The sequence below is a fragment of the Mustela putorius genome, unplaced genomic scaffold (genome assembly GCF_011764305.1).
Source record: "Mustela putorius furo isolate JIRA1106 unplaced genomic scaffold, ASM1176430v1.1 tig00537350_pilon_pilon_pilon, whole genome shotgun sequence".
NCBI lineage: Eukaryota > Metazoa > Chordata > Mammalia > Carnivora > Mustelidae > Mustela > Mustela putorius.
Genome location: NW_025422471.1, coordinates 3,453,399 through 3,468,885, shown reverse-complemented (window position 1 = coordinate 3,468,885; position 15,487 = coordinate 3,453,399).

Below are 15,487 nucleotides of genomic sequence, written 5' to 3'. Positions count from 1 at the left end.
GATTAACCTTGAATATAGGCATTTTTAAGGATTTGAACCCAGTTTACTATCTTTATAGTTGGTTCTATCAATATACACTGAAATGTACAGTTTCTAAGTGCACTTATACCACCAGAACCTTGCCAGCATTTGATTAGCTATCATTATTTTAAATAATGATGCCCTATCTCTTATCTTTCTTAATGTCTTTATCATGTTAAAAATTGAACTTACGAGGGGAGGAGTCAAGATGGCGGAGAAGGAGCAGGCTGAGACTACTTCAGCTAGCCGGAGATCAGCTAGATAGCTTATCTAAAGATTGCAAACACCTGCAAATCCATCGGCAGATCTAAGAGAAGAAGAACAGCAATTCTGGAAACAGAAAAACAACCACTTTCTGAAAGGTAGGACCGGCGGAGAAGTGAATCCAAAGCGACGGGAAGATAGACCCCGGGGGGAGGGGCCGGCTCCCAGCAAGCGGCGGAGCAACCGCGCACAAAATCAGGACTTTTAAAAGTCTATTCCGCTGAGGGACATCGCTCCAGAGGCTAAACCGGGGTGAAGCACACGCGGGGTCAGCGTGGCCTCCGGGCTGGAGACCAGGAGGCCGCCATTTGTATTCCCATCCTCCGGAACTCTACGGAAAGCGCTCAGGGAACAAAAGCTCCTGAAAGCAAACCCAAGCGGATTACTCACCCCGGCCCCGGGTAAGGGCGGTGCAATTCCGCCTGGGGCAAAGACACTTGAGAATCACTACAACAGGCCCCTCCCCCAGAAGATCAAAAAGAAATCCAGCCAAGACCAAGTTCACCTACCAAGGAGTGTGGTTTCAATACCAAGGAGAGCAGCAGAATTCCAGAGGAGGAGAAAGCAAAGCACGGAACTCATGGCTTTTTACCTGTGATTTTTTTTAATCTTGCAGTTAATTTAATTTTTTTCTTTTTCATTTTTTGTTTTTTTTCCTCGCCTTCGGGTAAAATTTTTATAACTGTTACCTTTTTCTTTTTTAACGATTTTTTACTAGTTTATCTAATATATATATATATATATATTTTTTTTTACACTTTTCTTAGGTGTTTTATTTTTTTTTAATTCTTTTCTTCCGTTTTTTTTTCTTTTTTCTCTTTTTTTTTCTTTCTTCCTTTTTGAACCTCTTTTTATCCCCTTTTTTCACCCTTACAATTTGGGATCTCTTCTAATTTGGTTAAAGCATATTTTCCTGGGGTTGTTACCACCCTTTTAGTATTTTGCTTGCCCTTTCATATACTCTTATCTGGACAAAAGGACAAGACAGAAAAATTCAACACAAAAAAAAGAACAAGAGGCAGTACCGAAGGCTAGGGACCTAATCAATACAGACATTGGTAATATGTCAGATCTAGAGTTCAGAATGACAATTCTCAAGGTTCTAGCCAGGCTCAAAAAAGGCATGGAAGATATTAGAGAAACCCTCTCAAGAGATATAAAAGCCCTTTCTGGAGAAATAAAAGAACTAAAATCTAACCAAGTTGAAATCAAAAAAGCTATTAATGAGGTGCAATAAAAAATGGAGGCTCTCACTGATAGGATAAATGAGGCAGAAGAAAGAATTAGTGATATAGAAGACCAAATGACAGAGAATAAAGAAGCTGAGCAAAAGAGGGACAAACAGCTACTGGACCACGAGGGGAGAATTCGAGAAATAAGTGACACCATAAGACGAAACAACATTAGAATAATTGGGATGCCAGAAGAAGAAGAAAGAGAGAGGGGAGCAGAAGGTATACTGGAGAGAATTATTGGGGAGAATTTCCCCAATATGGCAAAGGGAACGAGCATCAAAATTCAGGAGGTTCAGAGAATGCCCCTCAAGATCAATAAGAATAGGCCCACACCTCATCACCTAATAGTAAGATTTACAAGTCTCAGTGACAAAGAGAAAATCCTGAAAGCAGCCCGGGAAAAGAAGTCAGTAACATACAATGGTAAAAATATTAGATTGGCAGCTGACTTATCCACAGAGACCTGGAAGGCCATAAAGAGCTGGCATGATATTTTCAGAGCACTAAACGAGAAAAACATGCAGCCAAGAATACTATATCCACCTAGGCAATCATTGAAAATAGGAGAGATTAAAAGCATCCAGGACAAACAAAAACTGAAAGAATTTGCAAATACCAAACCAGCTCTACAGGAAATATTGAAAGGGGTCCTCTAAGCAAAGAGAGAGCCTACAAGTGGTAGATCAGAAAGGAACAGAGACCATATACAGTAACAGTCACCTTACAGGCAATACAATGGCACTAAATTCATATCTCTCAATAGTTACCCTGAATGTTAATGGGCTAAATGCCCCTGTCAAAAGACACAGGGTATCAAAATGGATAAAAAAGCAAAACCCATCTATATGTTGCCTCCAAGAAACTCATTTTAAGCCCGAAGACACCTCCAGATTTAAAGTGAGGGAGTGGAAAAGAATTTACCATGCTAATGGACATCAGAAGAAAGCAGGACTGGCAATCCTTATATCAGATCAATTAGATTTTAAGCCAAAGACTATAATAAGAGATCAGGAAGGACACTATATCATACTCAAAGGGTCTGTCCAACAAGAAGATTTAATAATTTTAAATATCTATGCCCCAACGTGGGAGCAGCCAACTATATAAACCAATTAATAACAAAACCAAAGAACCACATCAACAATAATACAATAATAGTAGGGGACTTTAACACTCCCCTCACTGAAATGGACAGATCATCCAAGCAAAAGATCAGCAAGGAAATAAAGGCCTTAAACGACACACTGGACCAGATGGACATCACAGATATATTCAGAATATTTCATCCCAAAGCAACAGAATACACTTTCTTCTCTAGTGCACATGGAACATTCTCCAGAATACATCACATCCTTGGTCCTAAATCAGGACTCAACCAGTATCAAAAGATTGGGATCATTGCCTGCATATTTTCAGACCACAATGCTCTAAAGGCTAGAACTCAACCACAAAAAGGAAGTTTGGAAAAACCCAAATACATGGAGACTAAACAGCATCCTTCTAAAGAATGAATGGTCAACCGGGAAATTAAAGAAGAATTGAAAAATATCATGGAAACAAATGATAATGAAAATAAAACGGTTCAAAATCTGTGGGACACAACAAAGGCAGTCCTGAGAGGAAAAATATAGCAGTACAAGCCTTTCTCAAGAAACAAGAAAGGTCTCAGATACACAACCTAACCCTACACCTAAAGGAGCTGGAGAAAGAACAAGAAAGAACCCTAAGCCCAGCAGGAGAAGAGAAATCATAAAGATCAGAGCAGAAATCAATGAAATAGAAACCAAAAAAAAAATAGAGCAAATCAATGAAACTAGGAGCTGGTTCTTTGAAAGAATTAATAAAATTGATAAACCCCTGCCCGACTTATCAAAAAGAAAAGAGAAAGGACCCAAATAAATAAAATCGTGAATGAAAGAGGAGAGATCACAACTAACATCAAAGAAATACAAACTATTATAAGAACATACTGTGAGCAACTCTACGCCAAAAATATTGACAATCTGGAAGAAATGGATGCATTCCTAGAAACATATAAACTACCACAACTGAACCAGGAAGAAATAGAAATCCTGAACAGACCCATAACCAGTAAGGAGATTGAAACAGTCATTAAAAATCTCCAAACAAACAAAAGCCCAGGGCCAGACGGCGTCCCGGGGGAATTCTACCAAACATTTAAAGAAGAACTAATTCCTATTCTCCTGAAACTGTTCCAAAAAATAGAAATGGAAGGAAAACTTCCAAACTCATTTTATGAAGCCAGCATCACCTTGATCCCAAAACCACAAGGAACCCACCAAAAAAGAGAGCTATAGACCAATATCCTTGATGAACACAGATGCAATAATACTCAACAAAATACTAGCCAATAGTATTCAACAGTACATTAAAAGGATTATGCACCACGACCAAGTGGGATTTATTCCAGGGCTGCAAGGTTGGTTCAACATCCGCAAATCAGTCAATGTGATACGACACATCAATAAAAGAAATAACAAGAACCATATGATACTCTCCATAGATGCTGAAAAAGCATTTGACAAAGTACAGCATCCCTTCCTGATCAAAACTCTTCAAAGTGTAGGGATAGAGGGCACATACCTCAGTATCATCAAAGCCATCTATGAAAAACCCACCGCAAATATCATTCTCAATGGAGAAAAACTGAAAGCTTTTCCGCTAAGGTCAGGAACACGGCAGGGATGTCCATTATCACCACTGCTATTCAACATAGTACTAGAGGTCCTAGCCTCAGCAATCAGACAGCAAAAGGAAATTAAAGGCATCCAAATCGGCAAAGAAGAAGTCAAATTATCACTCTTCGCAGATGATATGATACTATATGTGGAAAACCCAAAAGACTCCACTCCAAAACTGCTAGAACTTGTACAGGAATTCAGTAAAGTGTCAGGATACAAAATCAATGCACAGAAATCAGTTGCATTTCTTTACACCAACAACAAGACAGAAGGAAGAGAAATTAAGGAGTCAATCCCATTTACAATTGCATCCAAAAACCATAAGATACCTAGGAATAAACCTAACCCAAGAGACACAGAATCTATACTCAGAAAACTATAAGTACTCATGAAAGAAATTGAGGAAGACACAAAGAAATGGAAAAATGTTCCATGCTCCTGGATTGGAAGAATAAATATTGTGAAAATGTCTATGCTACCTAAAGCAATCTACACATTTAATGCAATTCCTATCAAAGTACCATCCATCTTTTTCAAGAAATGGAACAAATAATTCTAAAATTTATATGGAACCAGAAAAGACCTCGAATAGCCAAAGGGATATTGAAAAAGAAAGCCAACGTTGGTGGCATCACAATTCTGGACTTCAAGCTCTATTACAAAGCTCTCATCATCAAGACAGCATGGTACTGGCACAAAAACAGACACATAGACCAATGGAACAGAATAGAGAGCCCAGAAATAGACCCTCAACTCTACAGTCAACTAATCTTTGACAAAGCAGGAAAGAATGTCCAATGGAAAAAAGACAGCCTCTTCATTAAATGGTGCTGGGAAAATTGGACAGCCACATGCAGAAAAATGAAATTGGACCATTTCCTTACACCACACACAAAAATAGACTCAAAATGGATGAAGGACCTCAATGTGCGAAGGAATCCATCAAAATCCTTGAGGAGAACACAGGCAGCAACCTCTTCGACCTCAGCCGCAGCAACATCTTCCTAGGAACAACGCCAAAGGCAAGGGAAGCAAGGGCAAAAATGAACTATTGGGACTTCATCAAGATCAAAAGTTTTTGTACAGCAAAGGAAACAGTTAACAAAATCAAAAGACAACTGACAGAATGGGAGAAGTTATTTGCAAACTACATATGTTTTATCTAGATATATCCTTTATCTAAAGGACTAGTGTCCAAAATTTATAAAGAACTTAGCAAACTCAACACCCAAAGAACAAATAATCCAATCAAGAAATGGGCAGAGGACATGAACAGACATTTCTGCAAAGAAGACATCCAGATGGCCAACAGACACATGAAAAAGTTCTCCATATCACTCGGCATCAGGGAAATACAAATCAAAACCACAATGAGATATCACCTCACACCAGTCAGAATGGCTAAAATCAACAAGTCAGGAAATGACAGATGCTGGCGAGGATGCGGAGAAAGGGGACCCCTCCTACACATTTGGTGGGAATGCAAGCTGGTGCAGCCACTCTGGAAAACAGCATGGAGGTTCCTCAAAATGTTGAAAATAGAACTGCCCTATGACCCAGCAATTGCACTACTGGGTATTTACCCTAAAGATACCAACATAGTGATCCAAAGGGGCACGTGCACCCGAATGTTTATAGCAGCAATGTCCACAATAGCCAAACTATGGAAAGAACCTAGATGTCCATCAACAGATGAATGGATCAAGAAGAAGTGGTATATATACACAATGGAATACTATGCAGCCATCAAAAGAAATGAAATCTTGCCATTTGCGACAACATGGATAGAACTAGAGCATATCATGCTTAGCGAAATAAGTCAAGCAGAGAAAGACAACTATCATATGATCTCCCTGATATGAGGAAGTGGTGATGCAACATGGGGGCTGAAGTGGGTAGGAGAAGAATCAATGAAACAAGATGGGATTGGGAGGGAGACAAACCATAAGTGACTCTTAATCTTACAAAACAAACTGAGGGTTGCTGTGGGGAGGGGGTTTGGGAGAAGGGGGTGGGATTATGGACATTGGGGAGGGTATGTGCTTTGGTGAGTGCTGTGAAGTGTGTAAACCTGGTGATTCACAGACCTGTACCCCTGGGGATAAAAATATATGTTTTTAAAAATAAAAAATTAATAATAAAAATAAATAAATAAATAAATAAATAAATAAATAATTGAACTTACTCTCACTTGACAAAATAATTAGGGAGTTAAAACAGAATTTGTTAGCCATAACCCTGGAAATTTTCACCACCCTGTGTGAAACCAGGGGAGGTTTGTTTTTTTTAATAATTAAAAAAAATGTAACTTGGCTTAAATACATTTAATATAGACTTTGTGATAAGTTAACAAGTTCAAACTTTTTTAGAGGTTTGCATTATCTATGTATAGTTCATAATAATAGTTCATAAATATAAATATAAATATTTAAATAAATATAAATATAGTTCATAATAACAGTTCTGGTGATAAATTCCCATGTTTCTAATGAAGAAAAATATGTACACAGATATGATACACATTTTTCTTTGTATTCATAGAACAGAGGAACACTTATTTGGGAATGACTAAAAGTATCAACTAGAAAGGCGATCCTTGGATGTTGAATAATCCAAGTGAGGCACGGTTTATGAAGCTGTATTACCCAAACCCTTTCATAGGGAGAGTTTGTCAGTTGCATTCAGCTATTTGATAAGGGTTGAAGAGTTAGGGAAAATAAAGTCGAATCCACTCCTCTTGTACATGCCATACAAATTACAGGATCATTCATGTGGTGGATATTAATCTAACAGTCCTTATTTATTACATATAATCATAAGACCACCACCATAAGGAAACTGTCAGCTCAAAATTTTATATTCCAAATATCATTCAAGATAAAAAGTGAAATAAATAAATTCACTTTCTGGATAAAAAATATAAAATTGTTCTGTGTCAGCAGAATTGCTAAAGGGAAACCATTCAAGTTAATGGGCAAGGTACCAGTTAGAAATTCCAAGCCTTAGGGAAACCAATAAAGAAGTGGAGTATTAGAAACGGTAAATAACTGGGTAAATTGCAAAAGATTATTTTTGGCCTTTTCCCTGTTAACTTACTATAGATCATAGGTATTTAAAGCAAAGTTTCAGGAATAGTCTTAGAATTTATTAATGCATTTACATTTATTATTTTTATAATAGTTTATTTACTTGTCAGAGGGAGAGAAAGAACAAGTGAGCACAAACAGGGAGAGCAGCAAGCCGAGGGAGAAATAGGCTTCCTGCTGAGTGGGGATCCAGATGTGGGACTTGATCCCAGGACCCTGGGATCATAATCTGAGCCAAAGGCAGATGCTTAACCAACTGAGCCACCCAGGCATCCATGCATTTAGATTTAATACAATAACTATAATATAAAAGACCAAGGATGAAAATGAACCTATGAAATTGTAAGATTTCTTATATCAAAAGATTTACTATAGTTAAGCCATCAACACTACCCAAATTCTAATAAAAATTCAGCAAACTATTTGTTCAAAGAAATTTATAGTTTGCTTCTAAAACTTATATGGATATGCAAAAAAAGACACTAGAGCAACAAAAAATACCTTTTTTTAAATAAAAGAACATTATTGAAGGAATTAAACTACATTAACATTTTGCCCAAACTACACTAATGAAACTGAGTGATACTGACATTACAGATAGAAACAGAGATCAATTGAATGGTATTGGGAGTCCAGAAATGTATATGTTGATCAATTCAGTTTTAACAAGTGTGCCCAAACAATTCAAAAGTAAAAAGATACATATTTCAACTCATGATATTGAAACAGTTTCATAGCCAGAGGACAAAAATGTGAACTTGACCTGTGCCTCAAACTATTTTGTAGAAAGTTAACCAACCAACCAACCAAACAAACAGAAAGTAGCAATCTAACTTTAAGACTCAAAACTATAAAATTACCAGAAAAAATTAGAACAAAATATGGATGTCCTTGGTCTAGGTCATGTTATCTTAGGATATTAAAAATAAGCATGAACCATGCAAGAATTACAAGGGTACTTGGACATAATCAAGATTAAAACTTCTGCCCTTGAAAATTTAAAAAAAAAAACTGTTATAAAAATTAAAACCCAAGTAATGGAATGGAAGAAATTATTTGCAAAACCCATTTCTAATATAGGACTTATCTTACAACTCAATAATGAGAAGCCAAAAGAATGAGTTTCAATGAGCTTAATATTTTATAGGCTGTATATTAGAAAAGTTATACAAAGGTATATGTGAAAAGATGTTCAAAATCATTAGCTGCTAGGCAATTGCAAAGAAAATCCACAATAAGAAGCAACTATACTCATTAGAATATGTAAAATTAGAAATACTGATAACACCAAATGTTTAAAAGATGTGGATCAATTAGACCTGTCATATATCAAAGGTATGTCATTGTTATGTAAATGGAAAAAATATGCAACACAAAATTGGGTTAAGGAAATTTTCTATAGTATTCATAATAACCAAAACCTGGAAGTAAACTAAGTGCCTGTCAATCATGGAAGAATACTAAAACTGTCTTATGTCACTACTGTACTACTCAGCAACAAACAAAGGAATAGATTAATGATACCACCACCAAGATGAATGTACCTCAAAAGCATTATGTTAAGTGAAGTGAGCCAGACACAACATTCCACTGTATGATTATATTTGTATCATTTTCTCTAAAGCCAAATCTCTACTTCAAGTAAGTAAACCACTGGTTGCATGATATCAGGTCCTGAGTAGCAAGGAATTCATTTGGCTTGCGATATAATCCTCTATCTTGATTTTCATGTTAGCTATACAATAATAAAGATTTATCAAAATATACTGATTTATCAAAATTTATCAAAGATTTATCAAAATATGCTGAACTTTATTTAATGTAAATTATATCTGACATTGATTAATCAGGAAATGAATCAATATCATAGGGATTTTCTTCATCAATAATATACATTTCACCCAAACAAATGTGTATCCCCAACCTCTTCCTCAGACCTACTAACTCTAGAAATGTAGCTCAGGAATCAGTATATTTAAAAGTCTTTCCATGATTCCCCCTGCTATGTAAGACATATGACTATAGTTAGTCTTCCATATATACTTCTTTTTTTCACATGTCACTACAATGTTTATTCAAGGAAACTTACATTACTTTAGGTTTCTAATTCTTTTCTTTGGTAGACCAGCAAGTAGATTAACACTTTTATTCATGGCTCAACTATGATCTATTAGCCTGTAAGCTCTGTTTGAGTGAGAATAATTATTGTTTTTGGTCACTTGTGTGTCTCTAGTGTCCACTGGAATGCTTGGCATGTGGAAGGTCCTTAATAATTTTTTTTCTTTTTCACATTTTTATTTTAATTCCTGTTAGTTAACATATAGGGTAATGTTAGTTTTGTGAGTAGAATTTAGTGATTCATAACTTTATATAACACTGTAAACTCATCACAACATGTGCCTTCCTTAATACCCATCACCTACCTAACCCATTCCCCCACCCACCTCCCCTTCAGCATCCCTCAGTTTGTTCTCCATAGTTAATTAAGAGTCTGTTTTATGGTTTGCCCCTTTCTCTTCTCCCACTATGTTTATCTGTTGCATTTATTAAATTCCACATATAAGTAGGATCATACAGTATTTATCTTTCTCTGTCTGACTTATTTCCCTTAGCATAATACACTCTAGCTCCATCCACACCATTGCTGATGGCAAGATTTTATTCTTTTTGATCACTGAGTAACATTCCATTATATATACTATAAATATAAATATGTATATGTGTGTGTGTGTGTGTGTGTGTGTGTGTGTGTGTGTGTATGGTAATATCTTCTTTCTCCAGTCATCAGTTGATTGACCCTTGGGCTCTTTCCATAATTTGGTTATTATTGATAATGCTGATATAAATGTCTGGGTAATGTGCCCCTTCAAATTGGCATTTTTGTATCCTTTGGGTAAATACTTAGTACTGTAATGGCTGGATCATAGGATAACTCTATTTTTAACTTTTTGAGGAACCTCCATATTACTTTCCAAAATGACTGCACAAGTCTGTATTCCCACCAATGGTGTAAGAGTGTTCTGCTTTTTCCACATCTTCCAACATCTGTTGTTTCCTGCGTTGTTAATTTTGTCAGTGTGACTGATGTGAGAGGATATTTAAATGTAGTTTTGATATGAATTTCCCTGTTGATGAGTGATGTGGAGCATCTTTTCATGTGTCTGTTAACCAGATGATGTCTTCTTTGTAAAAATGTCTACTCATGTCTTCTGCCCATTTCTTAACTGGATTATTTGTTTTGGGGGATGTTGATAAATTATTTATAGATTTTGAATATTAACCCTTTATCAGATATGCCATTTGCAATGCCTCTTGCTGATTTTTAGGTTGCCTTTTAGTTTTGTTGACTGTTTCCTTCACTGTGCAGATTTTTATCTTGCTGAAGTCCTAATATTTCTGTTTTGTTTTTGTTTCTCTTGCCTATGAGACATATCTAGTAAGAAGATGCTATTGCTAACGGCAAAGAGGTTGCTGCCTGTGTTTTTCTCTAGGATTTTTTTTAAGATTTTATTTATTTATTTGACAGAGAGAGATATTACAAGTAGGCAGAGAGGCAGGCAGAGACAGGAGGAAACAGGCTCCCTACCGAGCAGAGAGCCCGATGCAGGGCTTGATTCCAGGACCCTGGGATCATGACCTGAGCCAAAGGCAGAGGCTTTAACCCACTGAGCCACCCAGGTGCCCCATTACTCTAGGATTTTGTGTTTCCTGTCTCACATTTAGTTCTTTCACCCATTTTGAATCTGTTTTTGTGAGTGGTGTAAAAAAGTGTGGTCCAATTTCATTCTTTTGCATGTTGCCATTCAGTTTTCCCAACAACATTTGTTGAAGAGACCATCTTTATCCCATTGGATATTCTTTCCTCTTTGTCCATGATTAGATGGCCATATAGTTGTGGGTTCATTTCTGGGTTTTCTGTTTTATTCCATTGATCTTTGTATCTGTTTTTGTGCCACACCATAATGTCTTGATCACTACAACTTTATAGTAGAGCTTGAGGTCCAGAATTGTGGTGCCTCCAGCTTTGCTTTTCTTTTTCAAGATTGCCTTTGCTGTTTGGGGTCTTTTGTGGTTCCACACAAATTTTAGTCTTGTTTGTTCTAGCTCAGTAAAAAATGCTGGTGGTATTTTGATAGAGATTGCATTAAATGTGTAAATTGTTTTGAGTAGTATGGACATTTTAGCAATGTCTATTTTTCCAATCCATGAGCATGGGATGCCTTTCTATTTCTTTGTGTCATCTTCAGTTTCTTTTATAAGTCTTCTGCAGTTTTCAGAGTAAAGATCTTTTATCTCTTCTGTTAGGTTTATTCCTAGGTATTTTATGGTTTTTGGTGCAACTGTAAATGGGATGGATTCCTTGATTTCTCTTTCTACTGCTGCATGATTGATGTATAGAAATGCAAGAGAGTTCTGAACATTGATTTTGTATCAGTTCTAGCAATTTTTTTGGGTGGAGTCTTTTGGGCTTTCCATACAGAATCATGTCATCTGGAAATAATAAAAGTTTGGCTTATTTATTGCTGATTTGAATAACATTTATTTTCATTGTCATTGTTGTTATTGTTGTTGTTTTTGTCTGATTATGGAGGCTAGGACTTCTTATACTATGTTAAATAACAGTAGTGAGAGTGGACATCCTTTTCTTATTCCTGACGTTAGTTAGAGGAACAGATCTTAGATTTCCCCCATTGAGGGTGATATTAGCTGTGGGTCTTTCTTATATGGTCTTTATATTGTTGTATGTTCCTTCTATCCCTACTTTCTTGAGTGTTTTGATCAAGAATGGGTACTGTACTTTGTCAAATGTTTTTTCTGCATGTACAGAAACCATCATATGGTTCTCATCTTTTCTTTATTAATGAGGTGTATCACATTGATTGATTTGGGAATATTGAACCACGCTTATAGCACATGAATAAATCCTACTTGATTGTGGTGAATCATTCTTTTAACGTACTGTTGGAATTGATTTGCTAGTATCTTGTTGAGAATTTTTGCATCCTTGTTCATCAGGAATATTGCCCAATAATTCTTTTTTTTACTGGAGTCTTTGTCTGGTTTTGGGCTTAAAGTGATTGATAGAATTATAGAACTGATAGAATTCATTCACAGAATGAATTTGGAAGTTTTCCTTCCATTTCTATTTTTTGGAACACTTTGAGAAGAATAGGCATTAACTCTTCTTTAAATGTCTAATAGAATTCCCCAGGAAGCTATCTGACCCTGGACTTTTCATTTGTTGAGAAATTTTTGATTACTGATTCAAATTCTTTGCTGACTATGGGTCTGTTCAGTTTCTCTTTTTCTCTCTTTTTCAATTTTGATAGTTTATATGTTTCTAGGAATTTATCCATTTCTTCCAGTTATCCAGTTTGTTGGCAAGTAATTTTTCATACTATTCTCATAACTATTTGTATTTATGTGGTGTTGGTTGTGATCTCTCCTCTCACATTGGGTCCTTTCTTCTTTTGGAGGTTTATCAGTTTTTAATTCTTTCAAAGAACCAACTCCCAGTTTCATTTCATTTCATTATAGTGTTTGTTTGTTTGTTTGTTTCTGTATCATTTATTTCTACTCTAATTTTTATTATTTCCTATTTTCTGCTGGCTTTAGGATTCATTTCTTCTCTTTCTAGCTCATTTAGGTATAAGGTTAGTTTATATATTTGAGATTTTTCTTCCATCTTGAGTTAGGCTCGTATTGCTATACACTTCCCTCAAATGACCACTTTTGTTACATCCTAAAGGTTTTGGACCATTGTGTTTTTATTTATTTTATTTCCATATTTTTAAAAATTTCCACTTTAATTTCTGGGTTAGTACATTCTTTCTTTAGTAAGGTTTTTTTTATTATTATTAAGTTAAGTTAGCCAACATATAGTACACCATTAGCTTTTGATGTAGTGTTCACTGATTCATTAGTTGTGAATAACACCCAATGCTCATCAGAATCACGTGCCCATCACCCAGTAAAGTGTTCTTTAAGCTCCATGTATTTGTGGTTTTCCAAATTGTTTCTTGTGTCTTACTTCAAGTTTCATAGTGTTGTGGTTAGAAAATATGAATGGTATGATCTCAATCTTTTTGTATTTGTTGAGGCCAGACTTATAGTATAGTTTGTAATCTGTTCTGGAGAATGTCTCATTTGCCCTTGAAAAGATAGTGTATTCTGCTACTTTAGGAGGAAAGGTTCTGAATATATCTGTTAAGTCCATCTGGTCCAGTGTGTCATTCAAAGCCCTTGTTTCTTTGTTGATTTTCTGCTTGATGATCTATCCACTGATGTAAGTGAGGTGTTAAAGTCCTCTATTATTATTGTGTTATTATCAATTAGCTCCTTTATGTTTGTTATGAATTGTTTTATATATTGGGTTCTCCCAAGTTGGGGGTATAAGTATGGCTCTTCCAGATTTATTTTGATGTCCATTAGCATGATAAATTGTTCTCCATCCACTTACTCTCAATTTGCAGATGTCTTTAGGCCTAAAAGGAGTCTCTTGTAGGCAGCATATAGAGAATTCTTGTTGGGGTTTTTTTTTTTTTTTTTTTTACCCAGTCCGATACCCATTGTCTTTTGATTGGAGAATTTAGTTCATTTACATTCAGAGTGATTATTGACAGGTATGAATTCAGTGCCATCTTATTACTTGTTTTTCCTTGTTTCTGGAGATTTTTTTCTGTTCTTCCTGGTGTTTGTTGCTTTTGGCCTTTCTTTCCCATTCAAAGAGCCCCACTTCGTATTTCTTGCAAGGCTAATTTATTGGTCATCACTCATTTAGTTTTTGTTTGTCAGGGAAACTCCATTTCTCTCTGATTCTCAATGACAGCCTTGCTGGATAGAGTATTTTTGTCTGCACACTTTTGCCATTCAACACATTGAATATGTCATACCTCTTTCTTCTGGCCTGCCACATTTTTATGGAGACATTTGCTGCTAATCTTAATTTTCTTCCCTGATAAATTAGGGGTTTCATTTCCTTTGCTGCTTTTAGGATTTTTTTTCTTTATGTCTATATTTTGCAAATTGTGCTATGCTATGTCTTGGCGTTGGCCTCCTTTTGTTGATTTTGATGGCAGTACTCTGTGCCTCTTGGATTTAGATGTCTCTTTCTTCAGATAAGAAAGGTGTTTAGCTATAATTTCCTCAAATAAACCTTCTGCCCCCAGGGGCACCTGGGTGTCTCAGTTGGTCAAGGGTCTGCCTTCCATTGAGGTCATGATCCCCGGGGCTCCTGGAATCTAACCTTGCATTGGACAGGGATGTCTGTTTCTCCCTCTCCCTCCCACTGACTGTGTGCTATCTGTCTCTCTCTCTCCTCTCTCTGTGATCATGGATCCCTTCCCTCTACAGCACCCATGATCCTTTTCTCATCTAAATCATATCTCTGAAGGATCTACCTTCCACATTGTGGCCTCTTTTCTTCCACTAGTTGTGCAGTTTGTTCTCTCAGTCCTCAGATAGATTTCTTGGGTGTTCAGAATAATGATATTTATCTAGCAGGATCCCCCTACTACTATCTAGCATAGAAAGGGTCCTCTTACTACTCCACCATTTTAACTTCCCCTCCTTCCATATATACTTCTGCTCTTTGGAAGATACTATATGAGAAATAAAAAGATAAATTTGAGAGTTGAGGAATTGGAGAAATATTTACAAATTATTGGTCTGATTAAGAATTTTTATTTAGTTTATACATATTATAAACAATTCTTCAAAACTCAATTATAAGATAACAAAATACCCAAATATTTTTAAAAGCACAAAGGTTTGAATAGGCATTTTACCCAAGAAGATACATAAATGGCAAATAAGCATAGGAAAAGATACTTAGTATCACATGTTATTAGCAAAATACAAACTAAACAAAATTAACAGTGGACACTCTACACACCAATTAGAATAACTTTAGCCAAAATATGAAGTTTTAGGGTGGGGGTTTAGGTGAGCCTGGTGGTGGATTCTAAGGAGGGCATGTATTGCATGGAGCACTGGGTATGGTATATAAATAATGAATCTTGGAACACAGAAAAAATAAAATCAAATTTTTAAGAAATATGAAATTTAAGTAGTCATAAAGAGGAACTGGAACTCTAAAACCTGACCATGGCAGTATAAAATGTTATTACTTTGGAATCCCCAGTTTCTTAAAATATAAATAGACACCTCTCACATGATC